Raw genomic sequence first — 23,992 nt, 5'->3', positions numbered from 1 at the left:
AGAGCCTCCTCATACAGACTGTTTCAGCAAGTGGTGCCTGCCGTGTACTTATAACTTCAGTTGCCCCAAAGAGCACTGGACTGTTGGGGTGCTAAAAGCTGCAAAAACGAGTAGTAGTCCCTGTGTTCCTTTTGATCTGCAGGCAGCTGGTAACCATTCCTCCCCTCCCCCACTCTGATGACAGCCCCCGCTGCTCCCCCGTGTGCAGCTTATTCCACTGAGACCGGAGTTCACCTGAGGGGCGCCGATAGCACCAGGATCTCACAGTGCGTCAGTCTTTCACCCCCAACAAGCAACCACCTACTATAAATAGCCCCCAATGCTGAGCACCCAGGCTTCATTGTCCCACTGGTGCTGCGGGCTGGGGCGCACGGCATGCCGGGAATTGTAGTCCACACCCTTGGCAGAAGGGGCCGGGCTAGGGTTCGGCGGACTACCACTCCCAAGAGTCGCCGCGGTAAGACGGAACTCTCCCTGCCCGGGGAGTGTTTGCCATTTAAATAAACAGCGAGGAAAATGGCGGAGTGTTCGGTGCGGGGATAAAGGTGCTGAAGAGAGGGGAAAGCGGTGGTTGCTACGTAAGTACAGCGTTCCCCAGGGCTTCCTTTAATAGACTTGTGTGTTGCTTGTGGTTTGGGCCCTGCCTTCACCGGCGTGAGGTCGGTCAGGTGGGGGGGATGGTGACTGGAAAGTTCATGGCTGGTACCAGGGACTGTACTGTCATCCGGTCCTCAGCCCAGTCACTGACATGGCTCTCAGCCCTGGTGCTGTGTTACAGCTGCAGCAAACTTGTGTGTAAAAGTGTATACACGTTATATACAGTAAGACGTCCCCCTCCCCCCGTATGCATATTATGTACACTGTCATGTATACGCCTACTACATTATATACAGTCATATTTACCCACCTCTTTCTATACTGTATCCTTATGTATACTGTTACATTCTTATATATTGCATTGAAGGGCTGCAATACAGATGCACATTGCTATTTGTTGGGTCATCTTCCCTGGAAATGTAGACTTTGTATACAGTCCTGCAGCATGTATCCTGACAGCTATAGTAGCTCACCGTGCTGGATTGTGTTTCTAGTATATGAACACCTGGATTTTTTTTATCTGTTGCTGCTACCCCTGTGCTCCTTTGTTAACATTGAAGGAGCGGAGTGTTGTTTGAGCTCTGTTCTGGTTCAGGCAAGGTTCACATCTGTTTGGAGTGTCTGCCTAAGGATCCATCCACACAGAGTAAACGCACGCTCATTTTGGCAAAGTACACGTGTAAAATGTCATTGAAGTCAATGGGAGTGTTATTTTTACATGTGTATTCTTTTCAAGTGTATTTTTCCAAAATGAGCGCGCCTTTACTCCATGTGAATGGACCCTAAAATTGGCGAAGTACTGCATATAGGACTTTTCTCTCTGCTGGTTTCAGTATAAAATCTTCTTGGATCCCATTCTACTTTAGGGGGTCTGTGGATAACTGCTCTTTTAGCAGACTGGCTCCCCAATTGTTTAGGTTCCCATGTGGACACAATCATTGGAAAGACCAATGCTAATGTGAACCTAGTTTAAGACTGATATTTTACACTATTACTTTCCGTCCCTGTGTGTAGAGTTGTATCACATGGCAAATGCCGTCAGCTTTGGTTGGAGGAAGACTTATCAGTCCTTGGGACTTGTAGCTTGAAGGCTTATTTACACACTTATTTTCAATGGACATGTGTTTTCACAGACCCATTGTTTTATGTGTGTGTTTTTGTCTATGGTAGCTTTGTTTTTCACATAGGTGAAGAATAGATCAATTTTATTTATCTTTTTATATTTTCAGAGTTTTGGATCTGTTAAAAACCATAAAAGCAGAAATACAGTATCTGGCGTGCTTTGAGCCTATTGTGAAAAAAAGCACATTATGAATGGTGGTTGTTTTTGTTGAGGCGTGGGGGGGGGGGAATGTGGATAAGGTCTTTATTTCTTTTACAGTGGATCCACAGTCCATGACAAAAAAAATGTACATCTGAAAAATGGGTGGTAATGGTGTGATTTTTTTTTTTTTTTTTTTTTTTTTTTTTTTTGGCTTTGTAGCTGATATAGCTGACCTTTGGATAGGTCATCAATTAATGATCATCAGAGTCCTGACACCCAGTTTCCTAGCTAATCAGTTGTCTAAAGAGACTGCTGTATTCTGGCAAGCATAATACTGTACATTTGTACAGTGACTTTGTTTGATATCCAGGGCTTTGGAGTTGGTAGGCCAAACCACTGACTCAAACGCTTATGTATTTCCACAGTCCGACTCTTTCAGAAATGGCTGACCGTTATAGACCGTCAAAAGCAGTAAAACTCCTTTTAATTCTTTAAAAAGCCAGTGTTTGAATTCCTATGAAATAGACTATACATAAAATTATACAATAATTGTATAATGTAAGTAAAAGGGTTGTCCAGTGTCAGACTGATATTGAAAGACAAATGTTTCATTTAATGAAGTTATGCAACGTTCTAATATACTTTCAGAATCCATTCCCCATGTTTTTTTGTTTTTTTTTTGGATCTCTCGCTGTCATTAATTTTGCTTTCTTCTAGTGTATATGAGAGGGACACGGGTGCACGGCTCATTAGACACAACACGCTAATCAGAATTTGCATAGTAACAAGCCATGCACCTGTATGTCCATCACATGAACATGAACATGGACTGATATACACTAGAGGTATGCAGAATGAGAACTGTGAGGAATGGATACAGAAAGTACAGTGGGGCAAAAAAGTATTTAGTCAGTCACCAATAGTGCAAGTTCCACCACTTAAAAAGATGAGGTGTCTGTAATTTACATCATAGGTAGACCTCAACTATGAGAGACAAAATGAGAAAACAAATCCAGAAAATCACATTGTCTGATTTTGTAAGAATTTATTTGCAAATTATGGTGGAAAATAAGTATTTGGTCAGTAACACAATTTCATCTCAATACTTTGTTATATATCCTTTGTTGGCAATGACAGAGGTCAAACGTTTTCACACTGTTGTTGGTATATTCCTCCATGCGGATCTCCTTTAGAGCAGTGATGTTTTGGGGCTGTCGCTTGGCAACTCCCTCCAAAGGTTTTCTATAGGGTTGAGATCTGGAGACTGGCTAGGCCACTCCAGGACCTTGAAATGCTTCTTACAAAGCCACTCCTTCGTTGCCCTGGCGGTGTGCTTTGGATCATTGTCATGTTGAAAGACCCAGCCACGTTTCATCTTCCATGCCCTTGCTGATGGAAGGAGGTTTGCACTCAAAATCTCACGGTACATGGCCCCATTCATTCTTTCATGTACCCGGATCAGTCGTCCTGGCCCCTTTGCAGAGAAACAGCCCCAAAGCATGATGTTTCCACCCCCATGTTTTACAGTAGGTATGGTGTTTGATGGATGCAACTCAGTATTCTTTTTCCTCCAAACACGAAAAGTTGTGTTTCTACCAAACAGTTCCAGTTTGGTTTCATCAGACCATAGGACATTCTCCCAATACTCTTCTGGATCATCCAAATGCTCTCTAGCAAACTTCAGACGGGCCCGGACATGTACTGGCTTAAGCAGTGGGACACGTCTGGCACTGCAGGATCTGAGTCCCTGGCGGCGTAGTGTGTTACTGATGGTAGGCTTTGTTACATTGGTCCCAGCTCTCTGCAGTTCATTCACTAGGTCCCCCCCGCGTTGTTCTGGGATTTTTGCTCACCGTTCTTGTGATCATTTTGACCCCACGGGGTGAGATTTTGCGTGGAGCCCCAGAGCGAGGGAGATTATCAGTGGTCTTGTATGTCTTCCATTTTCTAATTATTGGTCCCACAGTTGATTTCTTCAATCCAAGCTGGTTGCCTATTGCAGATTCAGTCTTCCCAGCCTGGTGCAGGGCTACAATTTTGTTTCTGGTGTCCTTTGACAGCTCTTTGGTCTTCAGCATAGTGGAGTTTGGAGTCTGACTGTTTGAGGGTGTGCATAGGTGTCTTTTTATAGTGATAAGTTTAAACAGGTGCCATTACTACAGGTAATGAGTGGAGGAAAGAGGAGACTCTTAAAGAAGAAGTTACAGGTCTGTGAGAGCCAGAAATCTTGATTGCTTGTAGGTGACCAAATACTTATTTTCCACCATAATTTGCAAATAAATTCTTACAAAATCAGACAATGTGATTTTCTGGATTTGTTTTCTCATTTTGTCTCTCATAGTTGAGGTCTACCTATGATGTAAATTACAGACGCCTCTCATCTTTTTAAGTGGTGGAACTTGCACTATTGGTGACTGACTAAATACTTTTTTGCCCCACTGTATATAGGAAGGGTGTACAAGGGGGATTCATACTATCCCCCTTACGTAATGAATGTTGCTCTTGACTGTCATAGGATAAGAGCAACAGACTTTAAATGAATGATGCAGACTGAGCCCTATTTGTCTGCATTTGGCTTCATTTAAAAAAAACAAAAAACTCTCCCCCTTTTCTGGCATGATTTTTAGGGCTAGTGCACACTGGGGCAATGAGGCGGATTTAGACCACGGATATCACCTCATAATCCGCTTCCATACAATGGTGGTCTATGGAGACCGCTAGCGTTCATTTTTCCGCTAGCAGTTTTTTGCTTCTATCGGAAAAAAGAAGCGACACGACCTTTCTTCAGGCGGATTCCGCCTGAGGAAAGCAATAGAAGTGAATGGGAAGCGTAAAACGGTTTTGCAAAAAACGCAATGCGCTTTTTTACGGTCCATTCACTTTAGGGGAGAGGAAAACTGCCTTGCGTTTTCTGAAGTGTTTTGTGTTTTTTTTTTTTTTTTTTTTTTTTTTTTTACCAAAATCTGCTCCAAAAACTGCTTTCTAAATAGGAAGCGGTCTTTTTCTGGACCAAATTAAGCCACACGTGTTTTGATGGAAGGAAAAGTCATGTAAGCATGAAATCCTGTGTCATGGTGTTTTTTTTTTTGTTTTTTTTTTGTTTTTTTTTTTTCTCGCACCGCCTAACCACCCCCCTTCCTTGCCCCATTCATACATCCGTGTTCTTAACACACTGTGTGGGTGTCCCATCAGAAAAATAGTACATGCCCATGTCCCATAGATCAGCCATGGACTCTGAGGATGCATGAAAAACATATACTATACTAATATAAGTCGGTTGTGAAAATGGCTGTTTCACATTGTTTGCATCACGGTCATGTGAATAAGGCTCCTTCTTGAAAATCAGTATTTTACTCTTATGATAATTAGCTGAAAAGGGCTGTTAGAGGTGCTGTCTGCTCCAGATAACTGCTCAGCTCTGCCTTGCACTGCTTGAGCGATGTCACATTTGTGTGGAGTTCCAGACCATTGCATTGTATGAAATATACTTACCATGTAAAACTAAAACCTAATCTCTAATGAATAAAGAAACCTAACACTTGATTGGAGGTGAAAATAATTTATTAGCAACGGCCTTTATTAAAGGTATAACTAAAAACCAGAATTCATAACTTTTAAAACGTTAAACCATAAATACAGCATAGCCAATATCAAGCCATACCAACATATCATCAAATCTATCCACTCAATAAGCCCTTTTGCAGACGACCGCATGTCTGATCAGTGTGCTATCCAGGTTTTTCCCGAATACCATACTGACAATTGAATTCTGTGGGCCCGTACACATCACCGTGAATGACGTAGTCATGTGTGCAGGCTGACAGGTCCTATTCTTGTTACATTTTGCGGCCTTGCTTCCACAGCTCCTATTCATTGAATAAAAGGGGCCACGGGTGGCACATGGGTGACAATTGTGTGTACTCCATGCATCAGTCTTGACATTCATGCGCGGCTGCCGGTTAGCACACAGTCATGTGCAACCTGCTTTATTAAGTGACTAATCCCCTTCTAATAAGGCTATAACACTGAATGCAAAGCAAATAGTGCTGGGAGTGCTGTCTGGATATTTATTACAGATTTGATCAACTGTTTGGCTAATGAAATTAAGTTGCTGGGGACAGGCAGATTTACATAACGTTTACCAGTGTCCAGATCGCAGCGCCAAAAGAGTTGCACCAGACACTTACACAAAGACACACTTATAAATAAAGTTTACATTTGACCCTGTCCCTATCCTGACAGGCAGAAAAGTTTCATCAGTCAGAAAACTCATTTTCACCCACTGAATGTCACCACGTAAAATCCAAGTTTTTGTCAGCTTTCAGATGGGTATAATTAAAAAAAAAAAAAAAAAATTCACCTATTATACAAATGAAACACCTGGATTTCTAGTAGGTCATCAAATCTAGAGTATGAAGGTGGTTGTATATATGAAATTTTAAAGGGATTCAATCATTAAAAAGCTTTTTTTTTTTTTTTTTTTTTTTTTTTTGTCCCTAACATGCAGGAATAGCCTGAAGAGAGGCTATTCTTCTCCTACCTTTAGATGTCTTCTCCGCGCCGCCATTCGGTAGAAATCCCGTTTTTTGTTTTTTGTTTTCCGTATGCAAATGAGTTCTCTTGCAGCACTGGGGCTGTCCCCAATGCTGCAAGAGAACTCTCCAGCACTACCTCTATGTACACCTGAAATGGCCTCTTCTGGTGCTGGTTTCAAACTTCTGGGCATGCGCCCTCAGGCAGAGCTGACAGTGCATGCCCGTGGCCATTTTTTGTGGCCACTTACCCCAGCTTACTCTGTAAGCAGCCACAAGAAAATGGCTGCTTACACCAATATACTGTGTTAAGCGGCAACAGGAAAATTGCTGCGGGCATGTGCAGTCGGCTCTACCTGAGACCTGACGACTGAGTTGAGTGCGCATGCCCAGAAGTTTGAAGCAAGCGCCGAAAGAAGACGCAGGGAGAGGCTGTTCCAGGCAAAGATAGAGGCAGAGCTGGAGCCTCCAGTGCTGTTTGAGCGCTGGGGACCGCCCCCAGTGCTGCAAGAGAACTCATTTGCATACAGAAGAAAACCAGGATTTCTACCGAACGACGGCACGGACGTCATCACAGGTCCTTTAGCTCACTAGGATAGGCTAAGGGCCCGTTCACACGGGCACAGAGGGGGCGGATTATGGCGCGGAATGCATGTCATAATACGCCCCCTCACAATAGTGGTCTATGGAGACCGCTAGCGTTCTCCATAAAAGCGACATGACCTTTCTTGAGGCAGATTCCGCCTCAGGAAGTCAATAGAAGTGAATGGGAGGCGGAAGCCGCGACTTTTTTTTTTTTTTAACGGTCCATTCACTGTCCGGGAGGGGAAAACCGCCTGGCATTTTCTGAAGCGTTTTTTTTTTTTTTTTTTTTTTTTTTTAATAAATATGAGTAACACGTAGGAATAGCCTTAAGAAAGGCTATTCTTCTCCGTGCCGCCGTTCCGTAGGAATCCCGGTTCTTGATGGTATGCAAATGAGTTCTCTTGCACCACTGGGGGCGGGCCCCAGCGCTTAAATAGCACTGGGAGTGTCCCCAATGCTGCGAGAGAGCTCTCTCCAGCGCCGCCTCCATCTTTGTTAGCAGCGTCCTGTTCTTCCAGCGCAGGTTTCCGACTTCTAGGCCTTGGGCAGAGCAGACTGCTCTGCCCGAGGCCTAGAAGTTGGAAACCTGTGTCGGAAGAGGAGGACGCTGCTGACGAACATAGAGGCGGCGATGGAGAGAGCTCTCTCGCAGCATTGGGGACGCCCCCAGTGCTATTTAAGCGCTGGGGCCCGCCCCCAGTGGTGCAAGAGAACTCATTTGCATACAGACAAGAACCGGGATTCTTATGGAACGGTGGCGCAGAGAAGACAACAAAAGGTAGGAGAAGAATAGCCATCCCTTTTAATGTTACCTTAAATGACTGGTCAACACTCTTGTCAAGTAGATATGTCTTAACTTGAGTCTCATTCACGGTTGTTACATATGAGATATAAAAAAAAAACAAAAAAAAAAAAAACTTTGCAAGTCTTCAGTAGGTGATACCTTTTTTAATGGCTAACTCATAATGATGACAGAATATGACGTTTCGAAGCTTCCTCTGAGCTTCTTCAGATATATCTAAAAACACTTTCTAGAGGCTGCATATTTATAACTGGACACAGGGTTAGGATTACAGGAGGGAGGGGGGAAGAGGCTTATTACTATGTACTTATAAAAACAAACAATCAATTCCCAGATCCCAGGTTATCTTAATGGCTGTCTTAATGATTGGTATAAAAAGACATAAACCCACGTGAAATGTTCATTCCATTGTCCAACGTCTGGAATAGGGTCATGGCCTTGTACTCATAAATCAGTCGCTGTTTCCTTGATTTAAAGTTCCCTTTTAAGATCAAGATTTTCATGTCATTGATGATGTTGTGGTCTTCCTGGCAGAAATGTTTTGGCACGGGAACATCAGTTCTTTGTTTGATTGTATGGCGATGTGAATTAATTCTCATTCTGAGTTTCTGTCCGGTCTCTCCAACATACAGATTTTCAGTGGAACATTTGGTGCAAATGATCAAATACACTACATTAGGTGTGTTACAGGTGAACACACCTGGGATTTTATATTCCCTGTTAGAGTTTGGTACCTCTATCCTGTCAGTGATCAGTATGTGCGGGCAAGTCTTGCACCTCTTCTGTCTGCATGGAAATGTTCCTTTGTTAGTTGGAGGTGACAGTGAGCTGCTAATGATTATATTCCTGAGGTTTGGTGGCTGTCTATAGCACAGGAGAGGGAGGTCTGAAAATATGGATTTTAGACGGTGGTGTTTTTACAGTAGTGGATGTAATTTGCGTGTGATTCCTCTCAGCGTCTCCAGGTGGGGGTTATATGTGACGACCAGGGGCACCCGATTGTTCTCCTGTTTGGTATTGTATTTTAATAACTCCGATCTTGTTACATAAGCATCCTGCTCACTTTTGGTTTGTGTGCTGTCCGTGGCTGATCCACTTTTCACATTTGCTTTATGGCCCATTCCCTGCGTCTGATGGTGAATACAGATGGCAACCATGTGCTTTCTGTGATATTAATGGAACCAAAGACTTTGAAGAGGTCGTCATCCAGGTTTTCTATAAACAGAAGTAGCAGGAATTCAGAATATATGGTGGTAGAAGAGGGTGTTGTCATGGCAGTGGAAGTTTTCTGATTTCTGGTTATGGGGTGAACTGCAAAGGCATGAGTGACTTTTGTGACTGACTGTTTTATTACTTATATGTTCTTTATGTGTCCATGAATTTGATGGTTTCCTGACAATTTGACCCTGGTGCTATCTAGACATTGTGTGATGAATTAGATGAGGTTAAGTGTCAAGCCTCGGATGTTGGTATAGAGAAGCTGAAACATTGGTGTTAGTCATCAAAACCCCACCAGCTTTTTGTCGTAGATGGTATCATGTGGATGCTCAAAGCACGCTTATAGAAGCGCTGCAGCCCCCCCCCTTTATTTATTTTTTATTTTTTGCAGGTATATTGTTGTAGACTTCTCACTGACTGGAGGTTTCTATAGGTTTCATATATTTGTTAGCCTTAACAAATATGTGTAGACTGCACTACCCAGCTGTGCCCTAGGGTTCCAATTAAGCTAACAGTTAGGGCTCATTCACACGGTGGCAAAGGGGCGGATTTTGACAGCGGATTTTGCTTCAAAATCCGCCCTTTACAATGGTGGTCTATGCAGACCGCCGGGCTTCTTTTTTCCGCTAGCGGCGGGCTGCTGCTAGCGGAGAAAAGAAGCGACATGTCCTATCTTCAGGCGGAAGCCGCGGCAGCACCCTCCTGTGTCAGCTCATTCATTTGAGCCGACATAGGAGGGGAAAGCCGCGACAGCGATGGTCGTGGCAAGCGGGTTTTGACCAGAGAGAGACGCGTCTCGCCGCGTCTCTCTGTGTCAAAACCCGCGCGGTCGGTTCACGTGTGAACTGACCCTTACACCATCTAAAAATTTGAAAACATTGCTAGATTTATTACTGTGGCTAATACCATTTTTGTAGTTGGTGTACTTAGATCCAGAATTACAACACAATTTTGGTGCGCTTAACCCTTTAACGTCACAGGGTAGTTTGTATTTTATTGCTCTCTGACATTTTCATATTTTCCTTCCCAGTCTTATAAAATTCATAACTCCCTGCCCCTGTCAATGTAGCTGTGTGCTACCATTTTGGGGTACATATCATGTTGGATTAGCTGTTCTCTATTTATTTATTTAATTTGGGGTTGGGGGGTGTCCATGTTATAAACCCTCACAATTCTATCATAGCTTTTTGCAGTTTGTTTTTATGACGTTCACTGTGCGTTAAAAATGACATGGCAGCTTCGTCCAGCAAGTCATTATCATGGTGATACCATATTTGTATTGTTTTTATGTTTTATCACCTTTATAAATAAACCGTCTTTTTGATAATTAACAATTTTAAAAATAAATTTTTATTGCTATTTGGAGAAAGCGATGGGACCAAAATAATTTATTTCCATCCCTCCTTTTCCCCAGGATAAATGCTGTTTTTACATATTGGGGCTTAACTAACATGTTTGCTCTTTATTATATTTATTTATTTACTGTTTCTTAGGTGAGTTTTTGATCTTCACATGTAGGTTGTACATAGACAGTCAGAAGGCTGTTGCTCGGCCTCCTGGCTGTCATGGCAACCCCTTGTATACTGCAAACTTATTGTAGAGGATTCGGGGGGGGAGAGGGGGCAAACTTGTTCCCGGTCTATAAGATAGACAAATAATCTGCAAGTACAATATATAAGCAGTATATACCATACAAATGGGGGGGGGGGGGGTTGATAGAGGACCTTTCACGTCCTCAGGGCACATGCAGTACACCACTAGAAAGCAAAATTCTGCACACTACAGGATTTCACGTTCCGTGCCCTCGGTGAAGAGTTATCGGGGCTGTTACCTAGCTCTTCAGTGTCAGAAGGGCGTTTGTGACAGTCTGTCAGGAATGCCCTTTTTCACAGTAGCTTCTATTGTGCTGCACTGGGAGAGGGGGCATTCCTTACCGCTCAGTGATGATGCTGAGCGGTAAGGAACTCTCCCCCATCCCCAGTACTAGTCTATGGCTGAGTACTATCAGGCAATTGATTGTTTTTATAAGTATATAGTAATAAGCCTCTCCCCCCCCCCCCCTCCTGTAATCCTACCCCTGTGTCCAGTTATAAATATGCAGCCTCTAGAAGGTGTTTTTAGATATATCTGAAGAAGAAGCTCAGAGGAAGCTTCGAAATGTCATATTCTGTCATCATTATGAGTTAGCCATTAAAAAAGGTATCACCTACTGAAGACTTGCAAAGTTTTTTTTTTTTTTTTTTTTTTTTTTATATTTCATAACCACTGGCTAACACGGTACCAAAACAAACATTTTCCTTTCACTATCAGGAGGGGAGGGAGGTGTTCCTCACCGCTCAGCGTCATCTTTTGAGGTATTCAAAAGAATTCTAGACCACTATATAGTTTACTCTTCTGGGGTAGCTCCCATGTATATGGTAAAATATCTAAGAGTCACAGTGAATCTTCTAAACCGTATCTTGATAAAAATCAGGAAGAAGGGACCTTCATAGAACCTGTCCTGATATTTAAAAGGGTCAGATATCCTTATTAGAGATGAGCGAGTACTGTTCGGATCAGCCGATCCAAACAGCACGCTCCATAGAAATGAATGGATGCACCTGGTACTTCCGCTTTGACGGCGGCCGGCCGCTTAACCCCCCCATGTGCCGGCTACGTCCATTCATTTATATGTGAGCGTGCTGTTCGGATCGGCTGATCCGAACAATTCTCGCTCATCTCTAATCCTTATCAGACTCACTGGTGTGGGAGGCGTAAGTGTGGTGGAGGGGACCCTAAATAAAATATTCATAAAACAACTTTTTTTTTTTGGGGGGGGGGATGCAGCAGCTACTGGAAAGTTTCAAAGATTAAAATGGTCGGAGTTTTTGGGTGCAGTAGTTGCTGGATGCTGGGGAAGGGAAGGGGTGTTTTGGTTGTCTGTCTGCCCCTTCCCTGAGCATGAGGACTGTTCCCCCCCCCCCCCCACTTGGAATTCAGCCTGGCTGAATATAGGATATCTGCAGTGCTCCTATTAACCCCCTCGTGACGGAACAGGAGCACTGCAGATACCCTATGTTTTGTAGACCGGGCACTTTCAGACATAGGGATACCTAATGTGCATGTGTTTCACTGTAATTTTCTACTTTTATATGTATTCTAGGGAAAGGATTATTTTAAAGCTTGCTTTTTTTTTTTTTATGCCCCCCCCCAATCATGTTATGGGAGATTGTATACAGTACTATTGCGGCTGGTCATAGACCCCCCCCCCCCCCCTTCCCAAAGAAAAAAAGAAAAGAAAAATTCTTTTTTTGCACTTGACTCGAAAAAAACTTTGCTGAAAAACTCTGCTTATACTCGAGTATATACAGCATTTGTGCTGCCAAGGTAGTGCTTCAGTAGCGGAGGACGTATGTGATTCGTCCTTACTGCTAAAGCTGATTTCTCAGGATCCGTTAGGACTATGAAGATGATCTTGGATTCATTTTAAAGATGGGAAAGGAGCAGAGCTACAGATAATAAATCTTCATTGTCTGTGCAAAGCCTCTGTTATCCCCTCTCTTATCACTCACAGAGCATACTTTATTTTCCTCTTTGTCACATAGATAATGTAATACCCCTATGAACATAACTAGGAAGTGTTTTAGTTTACCGTAGACCAAGTCACAGCACCAAAAGAATTGCATGAAACTCTTGCACAACGCTTATATACTAAAATACGCCGATCACCTCTCTAGCGGTATTCATCACATGCTAAAATAATAGCAAACAACTATTACTAGAGAATAATGTATAAAACACTTCTGACGGGCAGTTTTTTTTTTTTTTTTGTATCCAGAGTAATCCAAACAAAACACACTCTAACACTAGTACTGATAACACGAACTTCAGAGGTTGTGTCCATAATAGGTTGGCGATAAAGTGGCCATGTTTATTACGTAGGTATATAGATTATAATTCATTAGAATTAGACTTTTTTTTTTTATATTCATACTCATAATTTGCATGCACAAAATTTGGTTGGTGTATTTTTGCGAAATTTTTTGTTTATTCTTGGTTGCTTTTTTTTTTTTTTTTTTTTTTTTTGTGTTAAATTTGTTTGTGCATTTCCTACACTGTGTTTTGTGGTCTTGAACCCCAGGGTGTCTGATGAGCAACGCAATGCATTACAATGCTTATTCCTTGTAATGCGTTTCATAATACCGGGGTTTCTATTGCAGGCCATGTAGCATAGTCCGCAATAGAAGGAGTACTGGGACCAAAAGCTCTTTACCCGGGGCACAGATCGGGAAAGCCGATAGTGCGCTGAATTCAGCGCACTGTTGGCTTTCCAGCAGTATATCGAACTGCCTGTGCCCCAAACCATGAAAGGTCCTCTTTAAGGTGTAGACAGTGTATGTGTATATATACTATATGTACCGCAAATGTCAACTACAACAAGAACTTCGACTTCCAAAAACACTAATACAGAAGACAAGCAGGATTTTGCTGTTATTCACTAATGTTAAAAATCTATACTGCACCTTGCAAGCTGTGACACCAAAATCTAACTTTTTTGAAATTGCACGTCATACAGTATATAAAAATACAACTTGCTGTTTCATATATACAACCACCTTCATGCATCTTTGCAGCAAACAGAAATTGCAAGCAAAAAATTGCACAAAATTTCAAATTTGTCACTAAAGTGCGGCTCAAGCAATCCCTTTCTGCAAATAAAATGTACTTTCCAAAAAACTGCAATATGTGAGGAGTTCATACATACCACACGTATATATTTACAGGTGCGGGTGTTAAACGCCAAAATCGCAGAAATGCGCCATCCCATTTTGTGCATGCAAATTAAAGTTTACATAAAAATGTTATTTTTCATCCCCTATAAAAAATTTTAGCAACCTATACGTTCATCTCTAGTGATATCGCTAGAGACGTATTTTACTGGAGAAAGCTCAGGGGGTAAACAGAAGAAACGGAAAGAAAATGCTACCAATAATCATAAAATTTATGATTTATTAATTCCAAAAGACAAGGGACAACATATTAAAAATTTTAATATGTTGTCCCTTGTCTTTTGTAATTAATACATTTTATGATTATTGGTAGCATTTTCTTTCCATTTCTTCTGTTTACCCCTTGTGTTGGGCTTGAAAATGCATGCATACTATGACCTCATACTGGGTATTCTCACTAGATGTGTCAATTATTGATCTTTATACCCTTTCCTCATGCTTGTGTATTTGGAGAAAGCTCAGGTATGGACATGACAAGGATTGGGTGAAATGTAAACTTTATTCACGACTTTGTATGTGTTGTGTAAGCATTTGGTACGACTTTTTTTTTTTTTTTTTTTGGTGCCGTGACTTGGACAATGGTAAACACCTGGATCACAGCAACAAAAAACTTCCTGGTTATGTTCAGAGGGTATAACATAAGAATACCCCTCTAGTAAGACTCAGTGGGGAATTACATGAGCAAAAGGACCGTATGCTCTCTGACAGGAGAGGGCGTAACTGGGACAGAAATCCCTGCAACCCACCCCTCCTGGGGTCACATACAGGTTAGCACAGAGATGACAAGGATTCCTAACCTCTGTGCAGCCTGCAGGGCTCCTCCTTCCCCCTGTCCTTCCTATTGGGCTCCATTCACTTGGAGGAAAATGGCGCTGAATTTGGTGCTGAATTTCAGCACTGGAAAAAAATGTCTCCCATTGACTTCAATGGGTTCCTTTTTCTGCTTACAGAATTTCTAGCAGAAAAAGGAACCCATTGAAGTCAAAGGGAGGCTTTTTTTTCAGGCCTGAAATTTAGCACCAAATTCAGCGCCATTTTCCTCCAAGTGAATGGACCCTTACAGTTCACTCCATGCTTCCCGAGGGGGGAGGGGGACACTGTAGAGTCCTGTATCTCAGGACTAGATGCGACGATCTTAATGGTTTAAGATTAGTTTTAAAGATGAGAATATCATCTTTAAAATGATACCAAGACCTCTGTGATAGCACTTACAGTTATGGAGCGAATTGCTGTTAAAGGGGCTCTATCAGCAAAATCATGCTATTAGAGCCCCACATATGCGTGAATAGCCTTTAAAAAGGCTATTCAGGCACCGTAAATGTTATATTAAACTACCCCCCAGTTTTAAAATAATACCCTAAAAAAGAATGTGATCTACTTACGCATCGTGCACGCTGGGCGGGCATTCAGGGTGTGTCTTCTTCTTCCACGCCTCTTCTTCCTCTGGTCCTGTCTTCCTCCGGCGCTCGTGAATTGACACTGATAAAAAAAAAAAAAAAAAAAAATGGCCTGGGTGCCTGCGCAGTAGCCATAGTAGAAGCCGCATGCTACTGCGCAAGCGCCTAGGCCATTTTTTTTATATCAGTGTCAGTTCGCGAGCGCCGGAGGAAGAGGCGTGGAAGAAGACGACACACCCTGAATGCCCGCCCAGCGTGCACGATGCGTAAGTAGATCACATTCTTTTTTTAGGGTATTATTTTAAAATGGGGGGGGGGGGGGTCGTTTCATATAACATTTATGGTGCCTGAATAGCCTTTTTAAAGACTATTCACGCATATGTGGGGCTCATCAGCATGATTTTGCTGATAGAGCCCCTTTAAAAACTCTTTTGGAAATTGAGATCTTCAATGAGATCATCACGTTTTCAACAGTATTCATGGTATAATTTTAACCCCTTCCCGCCAACGGCATATTTCGATTTTCGTTTTTCATTTTGACTCTCCTTCCAAACCCCATAACTTTTTTTTTTTATTTTTCCACTCTGAGCCATATGAGGTCTTAATCTTTGCAGGACAAATTTTTCTTCATGATGCCACCATTAATTGTTCTGTATAATGTACTGGGAAACTGGAAAAATAAAATTCAGAATGGGGTGGATTTGAAGAAAAAATACATTTGTGCAACTTTCTTACGGACTTCGGTTTTAAGGCATTCACTGTGTAGCCAAAATGACATGTCATCTGTATTGTATGTTTTGGGGATACCAAATTTATATGGTTTTATTTACATTTAACGCCTTAACATATATCCAAAACTGTGTTTAATTTTTTATTTTTTTTTCTAAAAGTCGCCATATTCTGATACTCGTAACTTTTTTTTTTTTAAATACTTCCATGTACAGGGATGCATAGGGCGTCTTTTTTTTTTTTTTTTTGTGAGGCGGGGTGCACTTCTTAGTTCTACCAGTTTGGGGAATTGCTATTGCTTTGATCACTTTTTTTAATTCAAATTTTTATCAGAGGCAAAACGGCGGTTTGGCACTTTTAACTTTTTTTTCCCCCACTATGGCGTTTACCGTACAGGAAAAATATTTTTATAGATTTGTAGGGCGGGCACAGGGATACCTAATGTGTATGTGTTTCACAATGTTTAACTACTTTTATTTGTGTTCTAGCGAAAAGGGGTTGTTTATCTATAGCCTGCAATAGAATGAGAGGCGGGGGAGCCTTCACAAGGCTCCCGGCTGTCATAGCAATATGATGCCGGCCCCAGAGCTCCCGGGCGGGCAGTGCGCTGCAAGCACTATATTATACCATTATAGTCTCTGGGGTCCATGTGCTTAACTGCACAGCGCTTACAGTTGCGTTGGTATTCCGTTCATGGTGGGGGCAGGGGGTCCCTTGGTAGTGCTCACCTAAGAGAATATTAGTAAAAACTTTGAAATCCAGGTCTGATCTTTCCTTCCCCCACTGGCATGTTTTGACAGAGTCTGTTGGTCACCATAGATATGAAATTGTAATGGGCACTAATTACAAAAATATGTCTACTGGAACTGGCAAACCATGAAATTGGGAGTGACAGATTGTTGCAGGGAAATAAATAGATAGGACAAGTTAACCTACATAGTTAATTCGTAGCTACTTATCCTTTTTGCACAGTAGAAATCAGCTACTTGTGTGGCTCACCCACTCTTCTCGGGGTTAGTTTTATATCTGCTGTCTTTTCTTGTCATTCTGGCATTGAACTATTGTGAAGAAGTAGCTGAGGTAGATTATCAGAACAGCCACCACCCTCAGAGTCTCCTCCTGCCTGTCTAACTGTTGGAGCCACATGTATCGGACGATACATTTTCTACTGTTGATTTCTGCAGCTTCTTTGAATAGATTTAGCAAAAATGCAGTGGTTCTTCAAATGAGCCGGCACTAATGTAAATATGGTGGACGCTATCTTCTGTCATGTTTTACTTTTTTTAACAGAAGATTGTTATGTATGCAGGATAGTTCCCCTCATGTGGTGTACATTAGTGTAATTCGGAATCAGTTTGTGACCATTCTTTGCAACAGTTTAATGTTCTTTGCAGTCATCTTATGACTGAAGACAGCAATGGACATTAACAACGGTAATGTGAACGCCCCCTTAGATGTAGCCTCACATAGGGTTTCAGTAAAGGACAAACTGCTTCTGTTTATATAGGAGGACTCAGTAGAGGTCTGCTGCATTTGTAGACATCGTGACTAAGCAGGTTGTTAAACTATAAAGCAGAAGTGGAAGGACAAAATAAGACCTTACCAGAATATTTTGATATAAAGGGATTCTACCATTAAAAAACTCTTTTCTAGGTAACTCGTCGGAATAGCCTTTAGAAAGGCTATTCGTCTCCGACCTTTGGAAGTGATCTCCGCCTCGCCGTTCGTTCAAAATACCGGTTTGTACTGGTAAGCTAATTAGTTCTCTCGCAGCGATGGGGGTATCTTCCAGTTCCAGCGCAGGAGATGCGATGGGGGCGTCCCCATTGCTGCTCGAAAACCGACTCCAGCACCGCCTCGGTCTTCTTCTGCATCCTCCCCTTCCTTCTTCGGCTGGACGTCGGACGCCTGCGCAGTACGCTCTGTTCGGTGAACTTGCAGTGTCGGCACTATGGCCGCGGGCATGCGCAGTACGTTCGACGATGTTCGCCGAACAGAGCGTACTGCGCAGGCGTCCGACGTCAAGCCAAAGAAGGAAGGGGAGGATGCAGAAGAAGATAGAGGCGGCGCTGGAGTCGGTTTTCGAGCAGCAATGGAGATGCCCCCATCGCTGCGAGAGAACTAATTAGCATACCGATACAAACCGGTATTTTGAACGAACAGCGGTGATCACTTCCAAAGGTAGGAGACTAATAGCCTTTCTAAAGGCTATTCCGACTTGTTACCTAAGAAAAAAAAGTTTTTTAATGTTAGAATCCCTTTAAAGAAAATACGGAGGTTTGAGCCTAGCTTTAACCAGGTTCAGATAATAGCATCTTCTGTGGGAATTGTAAATGTTTGTAAAATAATTGTACCCACTGAAGAATTAGAGATTTTGGATGCTGGCTCCTTGTGGTTCTGGATTCTATTTTTGCAGTTTGACGCATAGATGGCTATATATTCTATAAGAACTTGCGCTACATGTGACCTGTTGACAATGCCGCTTACTCTGTGTCTTGCTCTTTTGTTTGTGCAGTTGTGAAGATCAAACCTGTTATAACAGCTTGTGTACTGTTATTGATCATGGCTCAGAAATTCTGACCAGTTATGGGCTGTTTATTAGGTTAATTTGCTTAGGAAATTTAAGGAACTGTCCAGAAATAGTTATTTTATAGCCTATCCTTGGGATAGGCCATAAATGCCTGAATTGTGGGGCCAATTAGTCATATGGGGGAGCTTCCAGCGATTGTACAATGCAGACCCAACTGCTTGCAGCCCTGTCTTATTGTCAGTAGTATGGAAGCCATAAGTTTCCCCATTCAGCTGATTGGTGCAGCAGGTCAAAGGGCTGCGCCCCAATCACATCTTAATGGCCTATCCTTTACCCTGCATTCACATAACAGAAATTCAACTGTGACTCTTGGTCCTGTTGTTGGCCAGACTTGACAGCCTGAAATGTTTGCTGGGAGATGGACTCCTAGCGACATACAGTCCCGTACTAATCAGTTCAGCTGATAGCTACAGTACAGACCAAAAGTTTGGACACACCTTCTCATTCAGAGTTTTCATGATTATGAAAATTGTAGATTCACACTGAAGGCATCAAAACTATAAATCAACACATGTGGAATTACTTAACCAAAAGTGTGAAACAACTCAAAATATGTCTTCTATTCTAGGTTCTTCAAAGTAGCCACCTTTTGCTTTGATTACTGCTTTTCACACTCTTGGCATTCTCTTGATGAACTTCAAGAGGTAGTCACCGGAAATGGTTTTCACTTCACAGGTGTGCCCTGTTAGGTTTAATAAGTGGGATTTCTTGACTTATAAATGCAATGGGACTATCAGTTGTGTTTTGCAGAAGTCAGGTGGATACACAGCTGATGGTCCTACTGAATAGACTGCTAGCATTTGAATTATGGCAAGAAAAAAGCAGCTAAGCAAAGAAAAACAAGTGTCCATCATTACTTTAAGAAAGGAAGGTCAGTCAGTCCGAAAAATTGGGAAAACTTTGAAAGTGTCACCGACTGCAGTTACAAGAACCATCAAGCGCTACAAAGAAACTGGCTCACATGAGGACCGCCCCAGGAAAGGAAGTACAAGAGTCACCTCTGCTGCGGAGGATAAGTTCATCCGAGTCACCAGCCTCAGAAATCGCAGGTTAACAGCAGCTCAGATTAGAAACCAGGTCAATGCCACACAGAGTTCCAGCAGCAGACACATCTCTACAACAACTGCTAAGAGGAGACTTTGTGCAGCAGCCGGCCTTCATGGTAAAATAACTGCTAGAAAACCACTGCTGAGGACAGGCAACAAGCAGAAGAGACCACAAGGAATGGACATTAGACCAGCGGAAATCTGTGCTTTGGTCTGATGAGTCCAAATTTGAGATCTTTGGTTCCAACCACCGTGTCTTTGTGCGATGCCTAAAAGATGAACGGATGGACTCTGCATGCCTGGTTCCCACCGTGAAGCATGGAGGAGATGGTGTGGGGGTGCTTTGCTGGTGACACTGTTGGGGATTTGTTCAAAATTGAAGGCATACTGAACCAGCATGGCTACCACAGCATCTTGTAGCGGCATTCTATTCCATGCGGTTTGCGTTTAGTTGGATCATCATTTATTTTTCAAAAGGACAATGACCCCAAACACACCTCCAGGCTGTGAAAGGGTTATTTGACCAAGAAGGAGAGTGATGGGGTGCTACGCCAGATGACCTGGCCTCCACAGTCACCAGACCTGAACCCAATCGAGATGGTTTGGGGTGAGCTGGACTGCAGAGTGAAGGCAAAAGGGGCAACAAGTGCTAAGCATCTCTGGGAACTCCTTCAAGACTGTTGGTAGACCATTTCAGGTGACTACCTCTTGAAGCTCATCAAGAGAATGCCAAGAGTGTGAAAAGCAGTAATCAAAGCAAAAGGTGGCTACTTTGAAGAACCTAGAATAGAAGATATATTTTGAGTTGTTTCACACTTTTTGGTTACATAATTCCATATGTGTTAATTCATAGTTTTGATGCCTTCAGTGTGAATCTATAATTTTCATAGTCATGAAAATACAGAAAACTCTTCGAATGAGAAGGTGTGTCCAAACTTTTGGTCTGTACTGTATGATGCTAGGTTTTCCTCTCTCCGCATACTGCTCAGGCCAGTATATCTGACACACAGACATAATTTCATGGCGGAAATTTGTATGTGTGACTACAAGGTAAGGATAGGCCATAAAGATTTTTATTCCTATACAACCCCTTTAACTCTTTCCTGACATACTATTACAGCAGATGTCGGCTGTACTATACTGTATTGGGTAGGATTTCGAAATCCCTGGAATGAAATTCAGGGGCAGCAATCTGTTGCCTAGGAAGCTGGGAGTCTGCTGAAGGTTCCCAGGTTTCTTTTATATGCTTCTATTACAGGCTTTTCCAATAAATTACGATGCATGACATATTTTTTTAGAAATGAACTAAAAATTCAAATCTCCCACCTCTCCCTAGAACACTTATACAAATTAAAAACTAATAAATGTGCAAACTACAAACTGATACATTTTTTAAATTTACTTTTTTGTTTATAACATGTAATTAATGACCCTTTATTCTGACAACCATAATTTTATATATATATATATATATATATATATATATATATATATATACACACACATATGGATATATGTGTGTGTGTGTATATATATATATATATATATATATATATATATATATTTATTCATATTCCTCAAAGATTTTCCTGCAACCATAGCGTCAAGGAATATTGGTACTTTTACAAAGCACAATTAGTCCCACAAAAAAATAAGCCTTATATGGCTCTGAAAAATAAGATTATGGCTTTTTGAAGGTGGGGGAGGGGGGGGAATAAAAAACGAGACCTGAAAAATTACACCAGCAGAAAGGAATTAAAGTGTAGTTTTGAAAGTTTCAGTTGATGGATCTAGATGTTGTAATTTAATGCATATGAGGAATATTACTGTTACCAGAAATCTCTTGTCATCGGAAACCGGGATTCAGCATCATGATGGCAGGAGTCCCTTTGGGACTACTGTCCTGCATAATTATAAAATTTTTTTTTCTTTCTTTTTGCAGGACACAAGCATGGCACACTAATTGTCACTAGGGCATTATATGTTTTGGATGGGCTACTGTTCCATCACTGTATTGGTAAAACTAAGTAGATGGTCTGTGGTGGGTGTTGCTGCTTTAGAAGGATTTATAATATCAGATGCAAGAAACACAAACATCAGTCCACTTTGATCATAGGCATTGCTGTTTTAATGCCTATCCACAGTTAAAATAAGGCCTCCCTCAACCAGTCCCTACTGGTGCAGGATGACTCCCAGGCAGGAGACTTCTTGTTCCTATGGCAACTGGGAGCTTGACTAACCTCAATAGCTATGGCGCAAAAGTCCTATAGACTGCAGTACAGTTTTATTGCATTGTATGGGACTCTGTGCTAGGGAACTAATAAAATAGTTAAAAAAAAAAAAAAAAAAAAAAAAAAAAAAAATTTTTTTAATGCATGACAGAAAACCTAAAAATTCAATTCACCCCTTTTCCCTAGATTTGAAATAAAAAGAAACAAAAACAAATGAATTCTATATCCCCACCTCTAAAAATGCCCGATCTACAAAGCTATGTATAAATATTCTTCCCATTCGGGCAAAATCATAGCAGAAAAAAACAAATAATCAAGGACCAAGCCACTTTTCTTGGTCATTTCATTTTGCATAAAAATTTGAATAGAAGGGGATCAAAACTTCAGATGTATAACCAAAACGTACATCTGGCCCCACAAAAAGACGACTTAGGGAGCGTTCACACTACCGTCGGTGTCCGACATGTAGTGTCCGCTCCTAGTGTCCGCTCAAAATCTGCATGCAGGGTTCCTCTGTCCGCTTGAGAAGTCGGACATCTTCACCTGCGGACAGGAAAGGACGGGCACGGAGTGCAAAAGAACGCACCCGATGCCCATTGAAATAAATGACAGGTGGAGCGGACACAGCTAGGGTCTGCTCCTAGTGTCCGTGACAGATTTTGAGCGGACTCTAGGAGCGGACACTACATGTCAGACACCGACGGTAGTGTGAACGCTCCCTTATGCTTCACTGTACACAAACAGAAAGTTTACAGGTGCTAGAATATGGCAACTGCAAGAATGTTATATATAATATTATTTTTTAGCAACATGGGCTCTCCACTTTAAGCGTTTTCCAGGACTCCGTTTCCATTTACTACACCAATTAAATGTGTTTAAAAATATGCTTCAGATGGTATGACTGTTATTACCCGAATGCCTTCCTTTTTCTCATTCTCAATGTGATCACTGGTGTTTCCTGTGATGCCAACTATCTTATCATTATCATCCATCTAACATCGTCCTGGCATGGCATCACTGTTCCCTGATGTTGGCTGGCCTAGCTTGGACTAATTTTGCAACCCGCTCCCCCACCAGCCCTGTCCTGCTTTTATAGTGGTAGTGTCTACTGCGCATTTTTCTGATCTTTGCTCTTCCTGTATATAGAGAGATCTGGTGCTTTGTAGTTGCCCTCACATGAGGTTGGTGGGGAATGGCAGAGCTAGGTCAGTCCACAGCAGGGAAACTGATGCCAAGCCAGGAGTATTAGGCTTAAAATGTGAGAAGGGATATGTGACATCACAGGAACAACTGTCAATGTTCCCTTGACAGTGCTCCCTTAGGAACAGGATAATCTGGGTAGTAACAATATGTTACAAAGTTGCTTCCGATGGCATGAATATTTCATTAGTCTTGTAAATAGAAAACCTCTGGGTTATGAACAACAACCCCTTTTAAGTTTAAAACTTGCACTAGCTTGAGAAAGTATTCATACATACTTTGAACTTGTTCACATTTGTAACCTTATTGAGATTTTAAAGGGGTTTTCTGGGGTAAAATGATTTAATACTAAACTAATCTCCCTCCTCCCCATCTCTAACATCTAGTTCACTTTATCAAAAATATATATTTGACTACCCTAGGCACACTTTTGGATTTTATGGTGACATTCCATTTTCTACATTTCGCCAATACTACCCCTCCTCATTATTGCCTGTGTTCATCTTCTGAGCATGAATCGTCAATTCCTTCACTTCTGCCAAAAGGCAGGGCAGATGAGAAGAGAAGGACAGAAGGATCTTCTGTGACAGGAAGACAGGTAAGTATGATGGGCTGGGCTGTTAGGTAGTGCTCTGAGTATGTGGGTTAGCTAGGGAAACTGGGAGGGGGAGGGAGATCTGAGTGAAGAGCAATGCATCATGGTCAATGTAGGATAAGAGCGCAGGAAGCTACCCATATAAACAAATGCAGAAGAATTGAAGAAGTGATAGAATAACAAAGTAGTACATAATTGTGAAGTGGAACGAAAATGGTCTTCAAATTTTTAATCAAAAATCTGTAAAATGTGCCGTACAAAAGTATTCTGCCGTCTGGATTCTAATAACCCTAAATAAAATCCAGTGCAATCAATTGTCTTCAGAAGTCACTTAGATTATAGAGTCCAGCTATGTGTAATTTAGTCTCAGTATAAATACACCTGTTCTGTGAAGGTCTCAGTGATTTGTTAGGGAACACTAGTAAACAAACTGCATC

General features: G+C 41.8%; 1 protein-coding gene across 4 annotated transcripts in view; it reads left to right on the top strand.

Moving 5' to 3' along the window:
* The first annotated feature begins 450 nt into the window (after window positions 1–450).
* NCOA3 (nuclear receptor coactivator 3) overlaps window positions 451–23,992 on the top strand; it is a 118,282-nt gene continuing 94,740 nt past the window's right edge. For all 4 annotated transcript variants that reach the window (XM_075276756.1, XM_075276757.1, XM_075276755.1 and 1 more), the window contains exon 1: window positions 451–578. The gene's annotated coding sequence lies outside the window, so the exon portion shown is untranslated. The remainder of the gene's footprint in view (window positions 579–23,992) is intronic.

The sequence above is a fragment of the Leptodactylus fuscus genome, chromosome 6 (genome assembly GCF_031893055.1).
Source record: "Leptodactylus fuscus isolate aLepFus1 chromosome 6, aLepFus1.hap2, whole genome shotgun sequence".
Lineage (NCBI taxonomy): Eukaryota > Metazoa > Chordata > Amphibia > Anura > Leptodactylidae > Leptodactylus > Leptodactylus fuscus.
The sequence above is the reverse complement of the archived record's forward strand: the minus strand, read 5'-3'. Positions and strand labels throughout refer to the sequence as shown.